The sequence below is a fragment of the Montipora foliosa genome, chromosome 1 (assembly GCF_036669935.1).
Source record: "Montipora foliosa isolate CH-2021 chromosome 1, ASM3666993v2, whole genome shotgun sequence".
Taxonomy (NCBI): domain Eukaryota; kingdom Metazoa; phylum Cnidaria; class Anthozoa; order Scleractinia; family Acroporidae; genus Montipora; species Montipora foliosa.
The window spans coordinates 53,385,953-53,408,452 of record NC_090869.1 but is presented as its reverse complement, the minus strand read 5'-3'; the positions used below and the strand labels follow the sequence as shown (position 1 = coordinate 53,408,452).

Below are 22,500 nucleotides of genomic sequence, written 5' to 3'. Positions count from 1 at the left end.
AACTGCTAATCACAGGAGATTTTAATATTCATACTGACAAAGGTCATCAGGATCCGATTTCTTCGATTTTTCTAAACTTACTTGAATCATTCAATCTACAGCAACGTGTTACTATGCCCACGCACCTCCATGGTCACATTTTAGATCGTATCATCACTCGTATGTCTGAGAAACTTGTATATGGATCACCTCAAATTGATCGCTATACATCTCTGATCATGCTGCCATTTTATGCTGGTTATCATCATACAAACCTGACATTTCTGTTAAGTCCATGACATTTCTGTTAAGTCCATCACCTACAGAAAGCTAAGATCGATTGATATGAATGTGAAAAGTGATTTGGAAGATTCCGACATATGTGCGGTTAATCATTTGTATGTAGAAGATGTGAGTGGAACAGATTTGAATGCTATGGCCTTAAAATATAATGCTACACTATCATCAGTGCTGGAGCATCATGCTCCCTTAAAAGTTGTTACTAAGACTTTAAGACCTACTGTCCCATGGTATAATGAGCTCATTGTCTGTACAAGAAAGTTGCGGAGGAAAGCTGAGAGAAAATGGAGAAGAACTAGAACAATGGAAGATCTACAAGTATTTAAAACTAGAATAAATGTGACTTTCCTGTTGAATAAGGCAAGACGTGAATTCTACTCTGAGTTTATGGAAGAGAACAGTGTTGATCAACGCAAACTTTTCAGAGCTACAAATGAGATCCTTAATTGGCATTAAAGAGAACTTAGTTCCTACATTCCCGGATCAATTGAATAAAACTTCACTGGCAAATGACATTGCAAGGTTCTTTGTGAAGAAGATAGGAGCAATCGTGGCTCAGATGGCTAGTGCAGCTTTCGGAGCGAGAGGTGCCCGGTTCGATCCTCGGTGACTTCAACGTCTGTTTCGACTTTCCTCTGACCCGTGTAGCTATAGCTTTAAATCCTCTTAAAACGGAGCACTGACAGAGGTAGGGGGGTAAAGGGCGCACCATCGGCTTCCATTGATACCAGCCTCGTAGCTGAAGAAACTACCGACGTTAAATAAAGTGACTTTACCTTTTTTACCTTTATTGATGACATTCGAAACGAAATAGAATCCACATGTGCTATTTCATCAGATTTGCACGAAGTACCGCCAGACCCTAAAGTGGAATGTGCGAAAGTTGTACGATCATTTAAGCAGTTGTCTGAAGGTGATATTAGTGCAATCATAAAGAAAGCCGCCAAACAATCATGTAATTTAGACCCAATGCCAACCCAATTGGTGGTCGGCTGTCTTGACCAATTGCTACCTATTATTACCACCATCGTTAATTGTTTACTATCACAGGGTGTTTTCCCTGAAGCGTGGAAGGATGCGTACGTCAAGCCTCTCCTCAAAAACCCCGGTCTTGGTACGGCTTATAAGAATCTAAGGCCAGTAAGCAATCTGCAGTTTCTATCAAAAGTAACAGAGAAAGCAGTTTTTGACCAATTACATAGTCACCTGGCTGAGAATGATTTGTATCCCCTACTGCAGTCCGCATACAGAAAGCAACACAGCACGGAAACGGCACTTTTAAAAGTTGTAAATGACATCTTCCATAACATGAATCGTAGACATGTTACATTATTAGTTCTGCTTGACTTAAGCGCAGCATTCGATACAGTAGACCACAAGATCTTACTACAGAGACTTGAGACATCATTTGGAATTACAGATTCTGCACTAATGTGGCTTAAGTCATATCTGTCGGATCGTTCGCAACATGTTACCGTAGACGGTGCATACTCTGATAGCACTGAATTATCTCTTGCAGTAACGCAGGGGTCCTGTTTAGGGCCGCTGCTGTTTACCATCTATGCTAGCAAGCTCTTTGAGGTAGTCAAAACCAGCTTACCAATTGCACATGCTTATGCAAATGACTCTCAGCTGTACTTGTCTTTTAAGCCAGACAGTGGGTTAAATGAGACAGAAGCTATAACATCGATGGAGCGTTGTATCAAAGCAGTCAGAGCATGGATGTTAAAAGATAAACTGAAACTGAACGAAGAAAAAACGGAATTCTTGGTAATAGGGACGCAACAACAACTAGACAAAGTATCTCTTGATGAAATGACAATTGGACATTCTAAAGTTAAAGCAACTACTACAGCGAGGAGCCTTGGAGCATGGTTCGATCGTAACATGAAATTTGATACCAATATAACGAAAATGTTCGCTATGGGACATTTCTATTTATCCAACATAAGGAGAATAAGGAAGCATCTCACATATGAGTCAGCTCGTACACTAGCACAGGCAACGATAATAGCCCGATTGGATTATTGTAACAGTCTTCTTTATGGGTGCTCTGATGGTCAAATTAAAATGCTTCAGCGTTTGCAAAATATGGCTGCTAGACTTATATTTACTAGCACTTCACATTACCCTCTATTCAGTTAACTCTGTTTATATTTAAATCTACACGTTTTTGTCGTATCGCGCCGTTGATGTTCAAACTACGCTGGCTACAAAGTCAAACTAAGAATTAAATACAAAATTTTATTGATGACTTACAAGGCAATACATGGACTATCACCTGATTACATACAAAGTCTAGTTCAAGTCAAGAAGAAATCACTATACAATCTCCGACCTAATGATGAAGTTTTATTGACTCCACTAACTTTTAAATCAAACAAGACAATAGGAGACTGAGCTTTTCAAGTGGCAGCACCCTCTGAATGTAACAAACTTCCAAACTCACTTAGGCTAGAGAACGATTTAAAATCTTTCAAAACAAAACTTAAGAAATTTTTATTTCAAAAAGTTTATTATTAATTTTTTTTTACTTTCTTACTTTCTTCAATATACGATTATTTTATATACTTCTCACCACTGTAAATATAATCATAATTAGTCATAAATTTTTTAAACATTGTAAATAACCTTATTGTTAATTTTAAGTGCCTGAGATCATTTACCTATGAATCATGCGCTATATAAGTACTCTCTCCTGAGAGAAGGTAGTAACAGAGCGAGTTTGTTCATGACGAAGCAGAGCCAGAAATGTATAAACGGCTTTCTCATTGCGCGCAAAATCCACAACTTTTGAAGAGGAATACTGAAGGGACACAACGAAGTCAGATTGTGGTCCAAAAACCAAATTTCTTTCTCTTTTAGCTTCCCGCTTTGAAAATACTAACTGACAATGTGTTTTGGCCTCCAAAATTGACCGTAGCTCCATTTAATATTGAGTAGAGCCTAATTAAAAAATGTGAGTAGAAGGTGACCATGATGACATTTTACTCCATTTTATAGACGTAGAAATGCAACGTCAACGAAATAGTTTTCCTCTTTTGATGTTGTGTTCTGTTGGTGGCTTTGCCAGTCAGCGCTCGATATGGTAAGTCTTAACTAAGTAGATTAATTATTTTACGAAGTTATATTGGAGACCAAGAGAAAATGAGGGGACAGAGAGGGAGGCTCCCGGTCCAGCCCTTGGGATATGTCATGTCCAAGAAAGTTATTTTTAGACGAGCGGAAGTCTTCCGAGACGTCCGCATGCAGGCCAACCTCGGTCCGATGTTTGAAAGAAAATAAATATTCATCAGCCTTCCACGTTCGCCGTCATTTTCTCTTTTCACTAAGAACCTGAGAGCGAGGCAAGACTGCATGCGGACGTCTCGGAAGACAGACGTCCGCTAGAACAAAGACTTCCGCCCGTCTAAAAATAACTTTCGTGGACATAACATATCCCGGCCAACGCCCTGAGCCTCCCTCTCTGTCCCCTCATTTTCTCTTGAGGAGACAAAATAATACTTTTTTTATCGGATCAACATGATACAACCAACATCCTATCACTAACTGAACATCCGAAAACTAAGGAAGTTTTAGCCATACCAAACTTAGTCCACGCGATTGTTTCTGCAATGTATTTCTGAATGTTCGCATGATAGTGAGTGGAGGTTAGTAAAGGGACACAACTTGAAAAGAACGACAATGTAAAAATTTTAGGACGGGTCTCTTTCTTTTGTTTATGAAACCGTCGGCTGCTTCAAAGACACCTCCAATCGAGCCATCCAAACATTGGAAGGAGAAGATTCCATCCTGGATGGCTCGTATAGTGCTCGAAAGAACGCCAGTGCAAAGTGCACCGTGGCTTCTATGCGAAAAGGATACAAGATGTTTGCAGTTTAAAATGGAGGATGGTGCGCAACCAGTGCTACAGCGTACAAGACCTTTGACAAATACGGCACATCGACAGACTGTGGGTCTGAAGGCGAAGGCGGACCATGGGCCAATCAGGTATAGTGTATCACAGGTGAGTGTTAATGGAATCCGTTTGGCAACTATAAATGCGAGGACTACAGGCTAAGATACAAACTATTGGAGCGAAGCGTAGTCTCTGTGATAGCCTCCAGGTATGGTGAGTCGTTGCTGACGGACATCTTGGACATGCTTTTGTGAATTTCGAGTAAAGCTCATAGGCCTTCAGTCTAAAACAGTCTGCAATCAATTACAAGTTGCATGATAATTCAGGTAATTCAGTACGCCATGCGATGATCATGATCATGATCATTCTATGCCAGTGCTACAGCGAACCAGACCGTTGACCAGTACGGCAGATCTGCAGCCTGTGGGTCTAAAGGCGAAGGCAGACCATGGGCCAATCAGGTTCACGTCATCAAAGGTAAAATTTTGATGAAATGTCTATTAAATTCTCAACCAAATAAAATGAAGTGTTTATTGCAGACAAAAGTCCTAATGAACCGGTGCGAAGGACTAGCGTGTTCTTCATCTTTATAAAACACTAAATTTGCAAAGTCGTGTTCGTTGTGACTGTCTTCGACAGAGGACAAATTTGTAGTGAAATCGTAAATAAGAAATAGGATAGCAAGTTTCCATTTGTTCCGATTCTTTTAAATGCTCTGTACACTTAATTCGATTTTGTTAGTGACCATGGGCCAATCAGGTTTGTGCCATCAAAGGTAAAATGTCAATGAAATGTCTATCAAATGCGCAAAAATTAAAAACGAAGTGTTTTATTGCGGACAAAAGGCCTAATGAACTAGAGCGAAGGACTAGCGTGTACTTTATCTTTGTAAAACATCCGGGGGGGAGTACTAAAAAAGTTCAATACGGGGAGGCTCCGCTCCCCTTACCCTTTTATATACCATTTTGGCAGAAAAGATACCCCTTTCGTATACCTTCCATTGGAAAATAACGAAAGGTCCTTTTAAATACCTAAATGACAGATTTCCCTACCCTTTCATATTCTTCGACTCGTGAAATCCCTGCCCTTTCATAGACCTGAAACGTAGCCTGCGTAACAAGCGTTCCTGTTCGACAGAAGAGCTCCGAAACGATTTTCTGGAAACTGGCCGCTCGAAAGTTGGGACAAGAGACTGAGGGAACGCTTGCAAGAAGACCCCCTATTTTTTGAAAAACCCGTTCGCCCTCGAACGGGCGCTTCTGATTGGTGCGGCACAGTCGCAATGATTGACAGGTGACAAATTTTCGACCAAAATATTTCTTGTTAGTTCTAGCGTGACAAAGACAATGGCGGAAGATGTGGAAGGTTTGGAATCGTGTGTTGAAGTTGAGCGAATCGGTTCTCGGTTTTACATTGAAAAGGGAACAAGAACTGTCAATGCGCCATATCTTTAACTTTATAGATGTAATGGCTGTTTTGCCAACAGAATTCGGAAAAAGCTTAATTCTTCAGATGTTTGTCATGATGTACGAAGTTCAATTAAAAAGAACGAAGAACAGGTGTTCGCGCCAAAACTCGAGCAAATGACACGTTGCGTTACACGTGATGGACTGACCTTGGTACTGTTTTTGAGTTTGTGTTATATGTGTTGTCGTTTGTTGAGAGTAAATCGTCTCGAAAGTTTACTGTTTTTGTCGCCTTGAAACTACGTGATATGTTCCGGAACATCTATTAGCAGTGCGAGGTTCATGGTACGTAACACTGAACGTTTACTTTGATGAATTTTGGTTTGATATGAAGAGTTTGTGAGTTGAATGTCATCGAATGAACTTGATCATGAACCCGACCACGTGCAATATGTGGACGAACAAGAAATGCGTGTCCTCGTTGGACCCAGCCGTTCTGACAATTTTCGAAAGGAAAAGGCTAAGAGCAATCTGAAGTCGTGAAGAAGCCGAAGGAAACTATCCGATTTGAGTCAGCCAGCGGTCATGGTGCACCCTCGCGTGCCAGTGAAAGTGAATGCATGTGTCATGGATCTACAAGTTGAACAAGCAAGGAGAGAAGCTCAACTCCGACTGGAAGAGGAGCGCAAGCGAGCTGAAAATCTCGAACAGGAAAGGCAATTACAGGAACACCGACGCATAAGAGAACTCGAATACGAAGCCGAAAAATTGCGATTAGAAGATCAGCTTGACATCCGTACTGAAGGTAAAGGGGACCAAGAAGATATTGAGAGTCGTTTGCGAGATTTTGAAGATGTCGAGGATGAAACTGTTTACCGTGACATTAAACCCCAAATATCGGAGAATGTAGAAAATCGTGAAAACGCAGCTGTCCCTTTACCTCAGCAAAATGTGAAGTTGCCGTCTCCGATTAAATCGTCCACTTTGTGCAAGCAGACTCCCCAAATCGACCAAGCTTATTGTGACACGGAAGATCGTCTCATTGGTTCGTGGATCAAAGAGCTCCCGGCTAAGCAGCGTACAACTGGAGAAACGAACTTACAGTCAACACCAGCGTTCGTGTACGAGTTCAACAACGTCACATGACCTAAACACGTGACAGCTGTCAGGACCTACATGATGTAACGCAACTCGAATGACAGGGGATCTGAAATTCGAATACAATTATAACTGAAATACATACTTTACTTTAGATCATAGTTCTCCGAAGTGTTCTTATTACACATTAATCCTCGGTCTCCCGAATCTCCAGTGGAGAGAGTCTGGTCATTGGTCGCTTAAGGGTCTTGCCATTAACCCGTACGCTCACCACTCGCACAAGGCCGTCAGGGCCAGGGTACGTCTGCTCAATGCGCCCAACATTCCACAATCGCCTCACAGTTCCAGGATCAATAACAATGACAACATCTCCAACCTGCAAATTGTGGTTACGGAAGTACCATTTCAAATCTGCGGTAAGTATTCTTTCATTCATCGGTTCCACACATGCCGAATGAGCTCTTGTAGTCTTCTCCAGCGCTTTCTGGGATTAAATGGCTTGGTGTCAACGCTCTCCGGTACAAAATCACCACCTGTCTGCCCGATCAGAAAGTGATTCGGAGTCAAGACACGGTCGTCGTTAGGGTCATCACTCACAGCTGTTAAAGAGACTTTCTACCCCAATGAAGATTGTCTCCAACTCCTCATCATTAACTTGTGCATCACCGAGTACAGCAAAAGTAGCTCGTTTTGCTGACTTGATCATAGATTCAAATACTCCACCAAAATGTGGCGCTGCAGGTGGGTTCCATTTCCAACTCAGTCCTTTATTGGAGGTCATCCGTTGTATCTTGTCGTGGTCTAAAGCAGAGACTAGGTCTCGCAGTTCCCTCGCTGCGCTTACAAAGTTCGTTTCATTGTCTTTTAACATTCGCTGCGGCCATCCTCTCCGAGCAGTCATTTTAACAAAGGCGTGAAGAAATGCATCAGTGTCTAAAGACGACGCCATCTTTAAGTGGCAACAATGGGTCTTCAAACAGAGAAACAAACACAAATAGCGCTTAGCTCGCACTCTCCCACGTCCTTGCTAAGTTAAAAAAGGTCCTTTAAAGTCTACTGCACAGCTCTCGAAAGGTCTGGAGGATTGCTGCAGTCTAATCTTCGGTAACGGCGCCATTTGCCGGCTTGCTGGCTTTGATCGAAGTCGTCTTGCACATTCAAAGCATTCTCTCATGACTCTTTTCACTTGTTCACGAACAAGGACCACTAAGTATTTTTCCCGTACATGATTAATCGTATAGTTAAACCCCATCTGATGACCCTCTAATTCATGGTAGTACTTAACGATCAGTCCTGTGACATGATTCCTCCTCTTAGGCAGTATGATTGGACACTTTACATCATATGGGAGATCGTCCGCATGTCGTAGTCTGGTGTTGCACCTCCTAATGCCATTAACTAATACTAGATTAAACGGTGCCAAAGTAATTCCTCTTAGGATTTCCTTAGTCCTTCTCAATGCCTCTATCTCTGCTGCATACACCTTAGACTGAACCTCCCGAATGATAAATTCCTCAGCGTTTTGAACCTACAATGGCTTCAGTTCACCCTTCTCTCTTTGCTCAGCTGATTTTCTACAATTCTCTGTAAAGCGGCGCACCCACGCTGTCACACGAACCAACCAATTTCCAGTTCTCCTTTTGTTTTGACTCGATACCATTTCGAGAATGTTGAGGGGCCCAATCGCCACACCTCTCGACTCTAGCCGCTCCTTCACCTTCTTCAATTATTTGGTAACTGATAGCATCCTTTGTCCCTGTTTCTTTTGTTCCTTTAAGTTCAAGGTTCTCTGTTGACGTTGGCTTGTCAAACTTGCACTCTGGCCAATCTTGTTTGGACTTCTTGAGAAATTCGGGCCCATTCCACCATAAGTCAGCGTGTGCTCTTCTACTGTCACGCCTCTTGTTCCAAGGTCGGCGGGGTTTACATCCGTTGGAACATAGCGCCACTGATTAGGAGCAGAGAAGTCATGAATTTCTCCAACACGATGGGCTATGAACGGTTTATACTCTCTACTCTGACCTTGGATCCAGTACCCCACATTTATACTGTCCACCCAATAGGTCACTCCATTTGTAGATATCTTAAGTGCAAAACAAACTTGTCTTGTTAATCGTAGTCCGATGAGTGCACCCAAGAGTTCTAATCTGGGGATGCTCACTGCTTTCAATGGTGCAAGCCTTGACTTCGACATAATCAATCGAGTAGTTATATTGCCATCCTCATACACATGACGTGCGTAAACTACAGCTGTATATGCGTTCTCTGACGCGTCACTGAATGTATGAATGCTCAGTTCTTCCACCTCAGGACTTGGGTTTTTCAAACACCTTGGGATATTCACAAGTTCAAGATCCTCCAATTCTCGAAACCACTTTGTCCATTCTCGCTGATGAGGTGTCGGCAACAGTTCATCCTAATCTCGTGCCTCCAGTCATGCCTTTTGTATCAACAACTTGGACCTGATTACTTACGGTGATAAGAAACCTAATTGGTCGTAAACTGATGCTGTTCGCCTTAAAACATTCCTCTTGGTGAATTCAACTTCATCTAACTGTAACTAGTGTCTAAAGAAAATTCGGCAGCTGTGGCGGCCCACAGAACACCCAGAGTCTTGGTTATGGGCAATTCTCTTTTCTCCAGGTCTAAGTCCTATCTTCTTCCGCAACGTCAGCAATTACCTCCGATTCATTCGAGACCCATTTACGGACATGAAACCCAGCCAAGTCATCTAGCTCGGTAAGCTGCTTTCTTGTTTCCTTCGCATTCCACTGTAGGTGCGGATGGCATCAGATCATCCATGTAACAGTGTTCTAAAACTGCATTAGCTCCCAGTGGGTAAGTTCCGTGGGGTTTCCGCGCAAATTTTGATGTTTTGGCCGCGCGAAAATTGGGGGAAGCAAAAAAGAAAGAGGGGGGAGGGGGAGAGGAGAAATTAACTTGCAAGCGTCTCTCCCCATGTTTCAGAATGACAGGAACAGTGTGCAAGGCAATACTCCTCTGTGCATGTTCTTGCACTGTTTCATACGTACTGGATTTGTTTTCCACTGCCATGGGTGTGTCAGCCTTCCCCTCCATGGACCCAGAAGCTACTTTCTCCTCAGGAAGTAACCGATGGTGTCTGTCTTTGCATCCGTCAATTCCACACACTCCAAGTACATGAGTCACCAAGTTTCCCTTTCCCCAAGCAACGGTAACACAGTCTAAATTTCTTCGCCGTCTCCCACTTCTTTCTATATTCCTTCCCTTGAACATATCACATTTCCAAATTGAGTGTTTTTGGTTGCACACTTTACAAGGACGATCACTTTTCTCTTCCGTGGTCCCGTAGTAAGACTTAGTTGAGCTCTTTCCTCTTACACTTCCAACATTGGACAAACCATGCTTAATTTCTAATGCTTGTACCTGGTACTCAGCTTCCTCAGCAACCCAGCCACGCAGCTCTTCAACAGACTCCACGCTTCCCTTTTCTTTAATCCATTGGTAGTAATGGCTAAGTAGAGCGTGAGGAAGCTTTTCCAGCACAATTGCATACAGTGTTCCTCCTTCCAGGTCAGAATATACTTCTTATTTTCCTTTAAAGAAACCACAGTCCTCTCCACTATGTCGGCAAATCTTTCTAGCTCTTTTGGATTATCAGCGTTTACTGACCTCATCTTTCGTAGCTTATCGATATGGGATTGAACCTGTCTCCTGTTTCACCCATACTTTCGATTCAACCTTGCCTTAGCCGCTTCGTACGCATGATCCGAGTAACCAAGCCCTTTCACCGTTTCGGCCGCCTCTCCTTCTAAACAACTTTCGAGCCGCAACATTTTAAACTGAGCTGACAAATTTGTTTCATCCACACAACTGGAAAAAGCTGTCCACTGATATTCTTTCTTGTCACCCGAAGACTTTGGGATGAGCTGTTTTTTGGCATCGACCACGTGACCATCTTTGCCATGTGCGCCCTCAAATGTGCCGATCGAGTAATGTGTTATTTCCTTGAGTTCGCTTTCCTTGCTGTTACTTTGCGATAAGAAAAGCCGAGCTTTCTTTGTCTCGTTGTCCACACGATCTATCATTTTATCCGCTTCATCACCTGTTGAAGCTGCCAGCGATGCATGCTTATTTTCACCGTACAAGGTTTGAAGCGAGTCCAACAGCTCCAACAATTCATCCCGTCGCGTCGCGATGTCTTGTGGCTTTTCCGTGACATTTTCCTTGTTTGGCGTTTTCGGCGATAATTCCGTCGCTAATTCGTTCAGAAGCTTCGTAATACTTGTCATGAGGGTTCTTTTTGCCTTCTTTAACTCTTCTATTTTTCCATCCATAATTCCTCCAGTTTAGTTGTCGATATAATTCCTGCCAAATGTTCCCACGTTCTGACGAGTCCCTCAAAAGTTCCACAATACTGGTTCCGATTACAGTCCAATCGTTACACTGATGCGAAGATCCAGCTCCCGAAGGACCAAAATGTAGTTTCTATTCCTAGACTGTAAGCTTTTAACGAATCAAAACTATTTCGACAAATTTCGACAAGTCTCGAGCCAAGTTCCATAATTGTCCGAGTTCAGCAACGTCACATGACCTAAATACGTGATAATTGTCAGGGCCTACATAACATAACGCAACTCGAAATGTCACTAACATCTGTTATTGGCTAATTTGTTAATAAGACGTCAATCAGCGTGTGTCAAATCAACCATTAAAAGGTGGGCGTTTTTCAAAAAAGGGGTTCTTCTTGCAAGCGTTCCCTCAGTCAGTTGCCCCAACTTTCGCGCGGCCAGTTTCCGGAAAGTCGTTTCGAAGCTCTTCTGTCCAACAGGAACGCTCGCTACGCAAGCTACCTGAAGCGTGAAAAAGGTATCCCTTTACGGATCCCTCGGGGCTGAAAAGGTTAAGAATACACTCGTGAAGATCATTCTGTTCTGATTCGACAAGAGCATTAAAATTATAATTTCCAAGTTGTATTATGTGCTGTCTCAACAAAGTTGCTATAGTAAATAAGGGCACGCGACAAAGACGGGCCGAAAACAACATATAAGTGACCGAGAGGAATTTTTCTACTTTTAATACCAGCGACGTGCAAGATTTACAAAAAACAGTACTCAAGCTGGATTAAAAGTCTTTCATAGCTGAAGGGAAGTTTTTGTAAGTCCTTCCTTTAGAATTGATCTAGTAATTTCTGTTGAATTTATAATAATCAAAGTGCCACTGTCGTTACTGGTGGATATGAAAGTTACCGCGATTGTTTAAAATTGGCAGGCTAAAGTTTTCGTTATGCATTAGCATTGATAGTTGGATAATTGTGTAACAGCACGGTGGGCTCTCATATGCGACTAGATACCCAAAATAATGCATGTATGTGAGGTAATCCCCTTTGCTGTAATTCAACCCTGTGAAATAAGTATACCATTTCTCCAATAGGCATAAGATTACTCTTTAACACATCCTCTATAAAGAGCTGTACCATGTGTTCAAAGTTCGTTGCACAGATGACAGGGTAATTTTGAATAAGAGTTAACTGAATATAGTGTAATGTGAAGTGCTAGATTTCTATCCCATATGAACCATGTGAGCGTAATCTTGCACTTCACATTACACTCTATTCAGTTAACTCTGTTTAAAATATAAAGTGCTACACGGCCAACGTTTGTATAAACGTAACCTTTCCTTAGTTTTGAATAAGGTCTGATTTTTGTTGCCAGGTCATATTGTTAATTTCATCAGGTTTAGCAAGTAGAGCAGATCCATTCAGTAATATTAACACTTTTTGTGCCAGTTATACATTCCTTCAACAAACCTTGCAAATATTTATCACTATATTTGATACTGTTACACTTAGAAACAGATGATCTGAACCATAACTGATCACAGCAAGTGCATACATATTCAGGGCCATGTGTTATCTTATCACGAAAAAGATTGAATCACTTTTGACATGGAATGTCTAATAGAGTCTTGACCTTGACAAATTTCAGTTTGGTTTAGCCTTGAGCTCTGCATAGCTTTCCTTAAATGGTTTTATGCTTTTCTGTTTAGGTCTCTGATATGTTCTGGATTGCTTTTCTTTTCCTATTCCCTTGCTGCTTCAATATTTTCAGATCTCTTTTTGGCGTTTTGCATTGTTTTTCTTTTCCGTGAATTCTTCAAGTGATTTTGTCTCTTCCGCTTGATAGATTTTCTCATGTAAGCCCTTTTTTGCCACTGCTTTGTAGAAATTATTACTGACACTCACATCATTTTTGGCCATCGTTAATTAATCGATTATTACCAGGCTCTGAATAATTGTTGACATTGGTAACACCGCTGATTTCATAACCTGAAATACTATCATTATAATAATCTAATTGAAGTGCTCAAACATAGTGTCTTCCATATAGATGTCCAATGTTCACAGTAGTTCCCTGTTGTCCGCTTATAGGACTGATAACAGTTACTGGTGCCCATCCCTCAATGGATTCATTTATACGTATAGTAACATTTAATACATTGCAAAGTGCTTGCACAATAAGTGCATCACACCATGTATGTTGCTGTGACAACAAGCGCACAATTGCTCTGTAATGGGTCCAATAAATTTTTGACGGATGTTTCTGATGGATTCAACTCCAGCAGCATGCACATTCATGTGATAGGAAGGATCATTGTATAACTGGTGGGCAACAGAAGAAAAGAAGCATGAACCATCTGGGGTACATTCTACTGCCTTCAATCCTTTTTGAGCTAATCGAGCCTGCAAAAGTGCTATAGAAGGATTTCTCAGTATTGTATGTGCTGTATGTGTACTCGTTCCATGAGCAACAGGGCCTGGGTTCGATTCAATGTCTCCTGATATCAATAGCTTTTCTCTTGATAGACAATAATTTTCATTTTGTTGGTTCAATTTTGTCGAATGCGTAGTAGCAGATTGATCTTGAATACAAAATAGAAGTGACAAGTCTTTTTTGTGTTTAGCAGTCCTGCGGATAATAAGATAAAAATGACTATTAGAATCTCCTACTCTCGAAGATTATTGCGTCTGAGTTGCGGTCTAGGTATAGAGATATAATATTTTCCAAAGCAAGAGATAAACACTTTCTCAACTCAGACGAGCTCGGTACGTCCTTATTTAAATAATGCACCATACACTCTCTAATTACCTTGTCTTTCTGAAACAAGTTCGACGTTTTCTTGTGAGGAATTAATCCTGGAAGGTTCTCTGTCCTGGGGAGCATGTACTGCCTCAGCCCTTGCTCTATCGCAGGAGATTGGTACGGATTTCTCATCAGTTCTCGTTACATAATTAGTGACCGAGTCTTTCGACAGTTCTTCATTATGGTGCACCACACAACTACTAGTGTCTGGAAGCATGGATTGCTTGGTTGCCTCACTGTTTTTTATGTCACGGATGTTGTTCAAGCTGTATTAATGTGGCTTTGATGACTCATAGCTTGCAAAACTTCGTGATAGCTTTGATAAACATTGGTATACTTTGATAGCTTCGATGTTACTCTCCAAATGGCAGTCACCTTCCAAATGGAATTTATTTATCCCCCGTGAGCTTAGGGGATGAACAGGCACTGTCTTCTCACCATGTGTCTGTCGTATCCATCCTGATTGGTTTATTAGATCGAACTTCCGGTTACGCAGAAGTGAACATTTGCATAAAGAATCACCAAAACTCGTGGATATATCCACGAGTAAAAAATCACTTTATCTTCTCTCTCAATTCCTAATTAATAGTTACGCTTCCTATTTTGAGAAAGTTTACCTTGGATAGTTATAGCGGTTACTATGCATAAGTGGTTTTATGTTGAATAACAATGACAAAACTTGAATATCTTTCATGAACAGACAAATTTGTTTGGCTTTTTTCGCTGATATTGCCGTCGTAGATCTTGTGCCATAGTCTCCTAAAATCGTAGAGGAATATAATTAATCTTTTGAGTGACTTTCCATCACTGCAGATTTTGAAACCATCGGCTGCTTCAAAGCCACCTCCAATCGAGCCATTCAAACAGTGGAAGGAAGAGATTCTATTCTCGATGGATCGTTATGGTACTCGAAAGAACCCCATTGCAAAGTGGGCCGTGGCTGCAATTCGAAAAGGATACAAGATGTTTGCAGTTCAGGATGGACGATGGTGCACAGTGTATCAGACCTTTGACAAGTACAGCAGATCTGCAGCCTGTGGGTTTGACGGTGAAGGCGAACGATGGGCAAACCAGGTTTACCTAACTAGCAGCTAATCAATGGTGTCATGCAACAGCACTCTTCTGCGAACGGGTTGTTTTTTAACATCTTTTTTTGCTTTCGCTGCTATGGGACTAGCTAACGTTTCCTCACAATTAAACATTTTAGTTCATTGTCACTGACGAATCATTTATGGTGTGGATCATGACAATTCTCTTTTTCCTGCTGAGTTAACTGAGTACATTTGATTTGTGGGTATTAGGACTGCCATGATTTTGTGTTTCTATTTTGCCTTTAAATTGACGAGGCCGCTAATGAAAGACAAATCCAGTCGATTTTCAGAATTGCTAAATCGAACCTTATGTTGGCCAATTTCTCTTTGAGCCCTTTTGTCATTTTATGAGAAATGGTTTCCTTATCTCATGTCCAGAATTCACTTGCACCTTCCCATAATGCATTCCGCTTTGGCGGGGTTATTTACATAAAAAAACAATCGAAGTTTCTTACTCTTAAAACTGAATTTTTATTTGTCAGTCCCTTGATGTCTTATTCACTTATCCATTCCACCATAATGGGGTTTCTCTGGGATTTTTTAATTTCTTGTCTTGCAGCTAGGAGTTCCAGATAGCGAGTGTATTTTTTACTGCCCAAATTTCATTAAATGAAAGATGCATATCAGCGGAGAGATGGTGGCAACTCTTGTTTAGCGAGCAAAATGTTCGTTGTAGAAGGAGACCGACACGCAGTACTGCGTGAGTAAAGAACTAAAATATAAAGGTCAATCAAGCTTTCCCGCACTCGGATAAAAACACGAAACTGTGGCCCATTTCTCGAAAGTCCTGATAACTTTTTGAGCTCAAAAAGCCATTTGTGAAACTGCCATTTGTGAAACTGCCATTAAAGAGTTCGTCTTTTAGTATGCTTTTAAGATAGCTAAAAACCAAATGATTGACCTTCTTAAGGTTCAAAGGGAATGGTGATACCGAAAAAGTCTCGGGACTTTCGAGATACGGGTCCCGAACCCGAATGAGAATGGAACAATGACCCCTAATAAAGTCAGGTAAAGTCACAGCTTACGAGCCAGAAGGCTCATTAGGGCGGCGCTTATCTCCGGTTTCCGTAGCATGAAGCGACTAGGAGTATTTATACTCCCCCCTGGATAGGCTGCTAGTCCATCGTAGGGTTACCCCCAGCATTTCGCCGGTACCCATTTAAACACCTGTGTGGAGAGAGGCACCGTGAGAGTAAAGTGTCTTGCCCAAGAACACAACACAATTTCCTCAGTCAGGACCTGTCACGTAATTATTATTATTATTTTTTTGTCACCAGTTTGTAGATAGTTTTAGCCACTCGTCTTGTTCGTTAGTGTGACTGTTAACTATCTATTGTACGATTCCCTAGTGTATTATGTATTATCTGATTTAGTGTTATAGAACTTCTTTTAAGTGCTGTAATAGACCCTTTGCATAAATGGCAATGTACATCCTAAGCCTCACGTTCATGTGAAAAATACTTTGTCTAGAAACATAAGTACGAGGCTAAGGATGTACAAAGTATTGTTATTCAAATTTAGGCGCCATATAAGCAAAGGGTCTATGTAGTCATCTAAAAAACCATGTTTTGTCGTAATTTGAATAAATTAGTTTAACTATATATAGATGTAAAAAGTCGTGGGCGTGGGTTGGTTGTTGAAGTGGTGCAAGGTTTGTTGACAAGAGGGAAGACCAATTTTAGAAGAAAGTGGAGGGCAGAAACGCTGAAACAGTCAATGCTGAAAGTCTTTAGCAGACCCCAACCGTGCATCAAGACAAAACCCCTTTGTATACGGTGGATGAACGAGCGAGGAGAATATTACTGTACCGCTCTTTAGTGAAAAGGAAAACGGAAAAGCTGAGCGCCCGGAGTTGACAAAAGAGGAACAGGAAAAACTAAAGTCCGAGGAAGATAGAAGGCGCCGGAGAGTAGAAGCAGAAGCGGACCGAGAAGCAATTGGTTTAAAGCTGCATTGCTGGCTGAGGTTTGCTGGTTTGTGGGTTAGTAGCGTTTTGGAGTGAAAGCGAAGAACTGAACTGAACTGTTTAATATTGTAAATATTCCAAGTAAAGTATTTAGTTTATTTTAATTAGTGTTGTCATTTAAATATATATAAAGCATAAAGAAAATCTAAGTAAGATTAGTTAATTTAGAGATAGTCACTGTAGTAACTGTTATACTTGTTGTTAACTTATATCTTTTATCAAAAGTCGTACGCGTTTTCTTAAAATTCATACTTTGTTGCGGGTTTGTGCGAAGGGGTGTGAAGTGCGTTCTCTTACATTTAGTTTTATCGCAATCTTGCGAGACGCAGGGGATCGCGAACCATCACAAGACCCCAACCCGGACCACTCGATTCGGAGTCGTGCGCACTAACCATGAGGCCACCGCGCCTCCCACAATGACCCCTAATGGTTGTTTCAAAATTGCGGAACGTTTTTTTAACTTTTTGGTAAAAGTATCTTTCGTTCATTTTTGTTTTTCAAGATTAACTTCTTCTAATGTAAAGTTTTGCCGAAAATCAGCGTTAAACAGCATTTGGGAATAGAGAAATAAACTCCTTGGTTAATTTTTAATCTGGGATTAGCGTCAATAGGATTTTGAACAACCGGGCCCAGGTCAAAATCACGAGGTAAATCAAACTTCCAGAACTAAATTCCGAAAATTTTCTGATCCATGCCAGAAGGATATGACTTCATGGTGATAGCTCTATGCCCAAGTTTCCCGAGGATTGCCTTGAAGATGGTTTACATACAGACATACAAACTTTTAATTATTTTAGCTCGGATTTCCGGCAGAGTAGAACTATTACATACACATTGTAAATATATGTCCTACATTACTAAGTTAAATGATCAGTCAAGTATGATGATTATATCCGGTCTTTCGAATCTTGTTGGGAACACCAAAACCAGTTCACCATACTCTTCCAAACATTATCGCTGCAATGGACAAGAATATGTTCGTTTATCAGCCATGCATAGGCCGAGCATGGGATAAACCGAATGACCAGCATTACTATTTATTAATTTTTAACGATATTTCCCCGCGTTTGATTGGTTTATATTCTTTTAGGCGTAAATGGTATCGTTCCTTTTCCCCTGAAAATTAAAAACTTGCTTCGTAATGTGAGAAAGAAATCAATGATGCGATAAATACTTCTCCTTAGCCTTTTAAAGAGATCTGAGAGAGTTTTGAATGAGCAATAACATTTCTGTCGAATTCGGTTTTACGTATGATTTTAAGAACAACGATCTTAAAATTTTCTGAAGCTGTTGGCTCAAGTCCTCGATCGTTATAACTCTCCTAACTACTTTACAATGGCACCTAGACAGAGTTTGTTGAATCCTTAAAAGTGCGTCTTCGCTATGCCTTATGATTGAACTATAGAGTACCTCACTTTCTTGACCAACCAATCGGAGGCAAGATAAAGATCCAAAAAACCAGCTCTCGTGCGTTTTCGTGCCACTGGAATCTACATCGACTTCGGATTAGCTCACTACATTGTGCGCGCCTCTTCCGATTGCTGATTGGTCAGTTTGAATTTCAAAACGCTCAACTTGAAACTGCTGCAGTTCACTATCAAGAGCAAGCTACAGGTTTTCTTAAAGTGGAATAGCGGCCATGTTCGCATCAGCAGGAACGCCACCGCAAAGTAAATTTCTCACGCCGGTGCGTAAGCCTTGCATGCGCATGGCGTAGATGATGGGATTTACCAACGAGTTTGATATGAAACATGTTAGGGGGAACATTCGCAGGTGAAAACTTACAGGACTTTTCGGCGAAGTGAAATCAGGATAGAACAAACACAGACATATATATGTTATAGTAGGCAAGAGAGTGATCAGGGAAGCAACTGTAACAGCAAACAAAATGGCGGATAGCTGGCGCTCTCTCATGATAACTCCGTTGTCGAGGCGGTTCATTCGCGGGCCAAAACGAACCTTGATAAAAATTGAAGTGTAGCAAATGCATACAACAAGGAGAACTAGTAAATAGTATGCAATATACAGAGTGGAATTTAATAATAATAATAATAATAATAATAAAAATTTATTTACTTATAACGCGCAAGTATCAATTTACATTTTCATCTGCGCGGAACTAAATCCATTAAAAACCTAATTACAATTTTATAATATAACTAGTAACTAATGATAACTAATAACTAATTACTCATAACAATTAAAATTATATGAATAGCATGAAAAATAAAAAACTGGCCTTAATATCTAAAGAAGAATTGTATACGTCGTGTAAGCAATTAAAATATTTAAGGAAATGCTTCTCTAAAAAGATACGTCTTAAGTGCTTTCTTAAAAGATGGTAAAAATAATGAACTTCTAATATTAAATGGTAGGTTATTCCATAGTTTTGGAGCGGCGACTTGAAATGCGCGGTCTCCAAGAGTACTATATGTTTTCAATTTTTCTATTTCTAATAGTAAATTGTCACTATTTGACCTAAGGTTGTATTTTCCAGGCTTCTTAAATTTAATTAACTCTTTGATATAATTAGGGGCATGCCCATGAACAGCCTTATACGTAATTAAAAGAATCTTAAATAATATGCGTTCACGAATAGGCAGCCAATGAAGTTTAAACAGTAAAGGTGTTATGTGACAATATTTACCGGCATTATATACAAGCCTAGCTGCGGCATTCTGTACTCTTTGAATTTTTTGGATTTGATAATCAGGTAAACCTAGATATAGACTATTACAGTAGTCAATTCTACTGTAAATTAATGTATGGATAAGAACTTCCACCGATTCTTGTGATAAATATTTTCGTATTCTACGAAGATTATACAAATGATAAAATGCAATACTACAAGTCTTATTGATATGTGTGTTCATTGTTAAGGATGGGTCTAGCCACATCCCCAAGTTCTTGACTTCTTTGCTAGGCTTTATCAAGTCGTTACCAACACATAATGTGGACATATTTAATAAGTAATAGAGCTTGAACTGACGGATGTTTCTTCAGTGTCCAGTCGAGCACGAATATCGACTATCTTTTGAACAAAGAAGGATCCTAAGTCATCAACAAAACTTTTTGCATCAATAGATGCTGGCAATTTATCAGATGTTTCTTTCTTCAAGAGACTACGCGTAGCACGAAATAGTTTACCCTGATCGTGACTATTTTCAGCAATAAAGTCTGCATAGAAGTCTTCTCGTGCTTTATCCATCAATGCTGTTGTTAAGTTCCTTTTCTTTTTGAGTTCAGCAAAGTCTATTTCAGACTTGGATCTTCTCCATTTTTTCTCTGCTCTTCTCCTTTCACGTTTTGAAGCTCTTATTTCTTCGGTAATCCATGGGACGCGTGGTCTATTAATAGTTGTGCGTGTTACAAGCGGTGCATGATCATCGAGGATCTTTTTTAATGTATTGTTGTAGCACATCGCTAAATCTTCAGGATTATCAGGTGGATCCAGACATAAATCGGAATCGGCTATGGCTAACTGAAACACCTTCATATCGATGGATTTCAACTTCCTATACGATACTGTCTTCACTGTTATATCTGGTCTGTTAGAATTGATGCTAAAGTGAACAGCACCATGATCAGACAGAAAGCGATCAATACGTGGCACACCATAAATGGTAGTGTCCGATTTGCGTGAAATAATTAAATCTAGGGTGTGTCCTTGTACATGTGTAGCATACTCTACATGCTGCACAAGTCCAAAAGATTCCAACAGGTCAGAAAATTTCGTTGCATCGTTGTCATCTACAGCGTCGACGCGGATGTTAAAATCGCCTAGTAGTAGTAATTCTTCTCTGCAAAGCACTTTCATTTCAATGTAATTAGCAAATTTATTACTAAAGGGATGTTCCCGCGATCTTGAAATGGCATTTTTCCTAACGTGATTTGAAGAGCTTCTCTGATAATAGCTATCAGCCAAATGATAGCTATAGTGACGTAGTAGTCTCGTCTGCTCATGAATAGATGCCTGGAAGGACGGTATGTGGCATGCACGCGCTCCAACGAGATGACAGCAAGATTTGCAAGCGAAGCAAAGGAGAAGATATGGAGAAATGCAAATTTGATCAGATCAGCCCAAGAACTGTCATCATAGGTGTACTCCCAGGCATCACAATGTTGACCGATTCGTTCAATCTGAAGGGGGCCTGAACCCCCGCAAAGAGATCAGTCATCGTAAGATTTCGGATAAAAATGTAAGCGCCTCGGCGCTGCATCTGGCGCTGTGTCATGAATACAGCCATGGTGATAAGATTGAGGACCACTATGGCTGCACAATCAGATATTAGCGTAACGATCCACGGAGTGCATTCTGATGAGGCGAGGAGTGAAGACGCATCGGCTTTGTTGGTCGCATTTCTGTTGTCACTGCCAGACATAGTTTTTTACTGAAACCACCTGAAATAAAAACCAAAGTTATATTTGTCAGACAGAAAACCTCTGTCCCACATGCAAAAGTATTTTCAACAAAGCTAGTTGAGTACAGATCTCGCCTAGTGCATTGCTGTCAAGTGGCACTTTGATATTTAGGTAGGTTGCTTTTCAGAGACTTAGAAATCTTATTCCTATAAATATCGATTGACGTGAAGCGCCCCGAGATCTTTGTTTAAAAAGAAAAAGGTCTTAAGATGTAAGGTCAATATTGTTTTTATACCTGTGTAAGTTTAGAGTTATTTACACGCAACAAGGGGATATGTGATTTATTTGCCGAGGAAGCAAACGAGGTCAGTGAATCCTAGATTGCCTTATTTTAACCAGCTCATTTTTTTACATGAGTGGAATAATCAACTATGAGTAACATAATGAGATGTTCGGGACTCTTTCATTTATTTTTATTGTATGACTAATGTAAGAGAGTTTTCAGTTTTTTTTCAAGGTCCTAAAACCTTTAATTCCCAAAGCTTGGTAATTTTAACATGCAATAAGTATATCGTCTCCTCCCTGCTAGCAGAGCTCTCTTTTCTTTTGCGTTCACTGGGCTGACAAGTTCGGGAAAAGAAATTTCTGCCATGGGTTGAAACTCACTGTGATCCAACCGTCGTGCACAACCTTGGACGGCACTCTTCAAAACGCATGCTCCAAAATGTATTTGCTGTCTGTTTCTTGAGCCCACCGTGTCCCGCGTATTCATTTACAGACATTTCCCTGTTGTTTAGCAAGCCCACACAAAATGAAGTACCACGCGTGAGGATTCGGTCGCGAAGTTACCGCCGCGCATGCCCAACACAGTGAGTCTCAATCCATGGCAGAGGTCTCTTTTCCCGTACACTACAACGGAAAAAAGAATGACCTCTTCTACAAGCAGGGAATATTGTCTCTTTCACGTCTTGAACAATGAATTTGACAGAAAAAAACAATTTATTGCAATCTTATTATACTTTTAAAAAATTCTAGATCTATTGCATTTCCGGTGTGTCTCTAAATTTTTACATTGTTATACTCTCAAACAACAACAACAACAACAACAACAACAACAACAGTAACAACGTACAGCAACACTCTCACCTCATATTCATCCGTATTCGAGAGTAAAAAGACAGTTTTAAATTTATACATAATGGTCAAAGTCTCAAACAACAACAACAACAGTAACAAAGTACAGCAACACACTCATCTCATATTCACCCATGTTCGACGG

General features: G+C 40.6%; 2 pseudogenes; one reads left to right on the top strand and one right to left on the bottom strand.

The window, feature by feature from the left end:
- Positions 1-3,913: 3,913 nt before the first annotated feature.
- The window catches only part of LOC137971228 (uncharacterized), a 226,412-nt pseudogene continuing 207,825 nt past the window's right edge, over positions 3,914-22,500 (top strand).
- LOC137997481 (uncharacterized) overlaps positions 18,480-22,500 on the bottom strand; it is a 6,928-nt pseudogene continuing 2,907 nt past the window's right edge.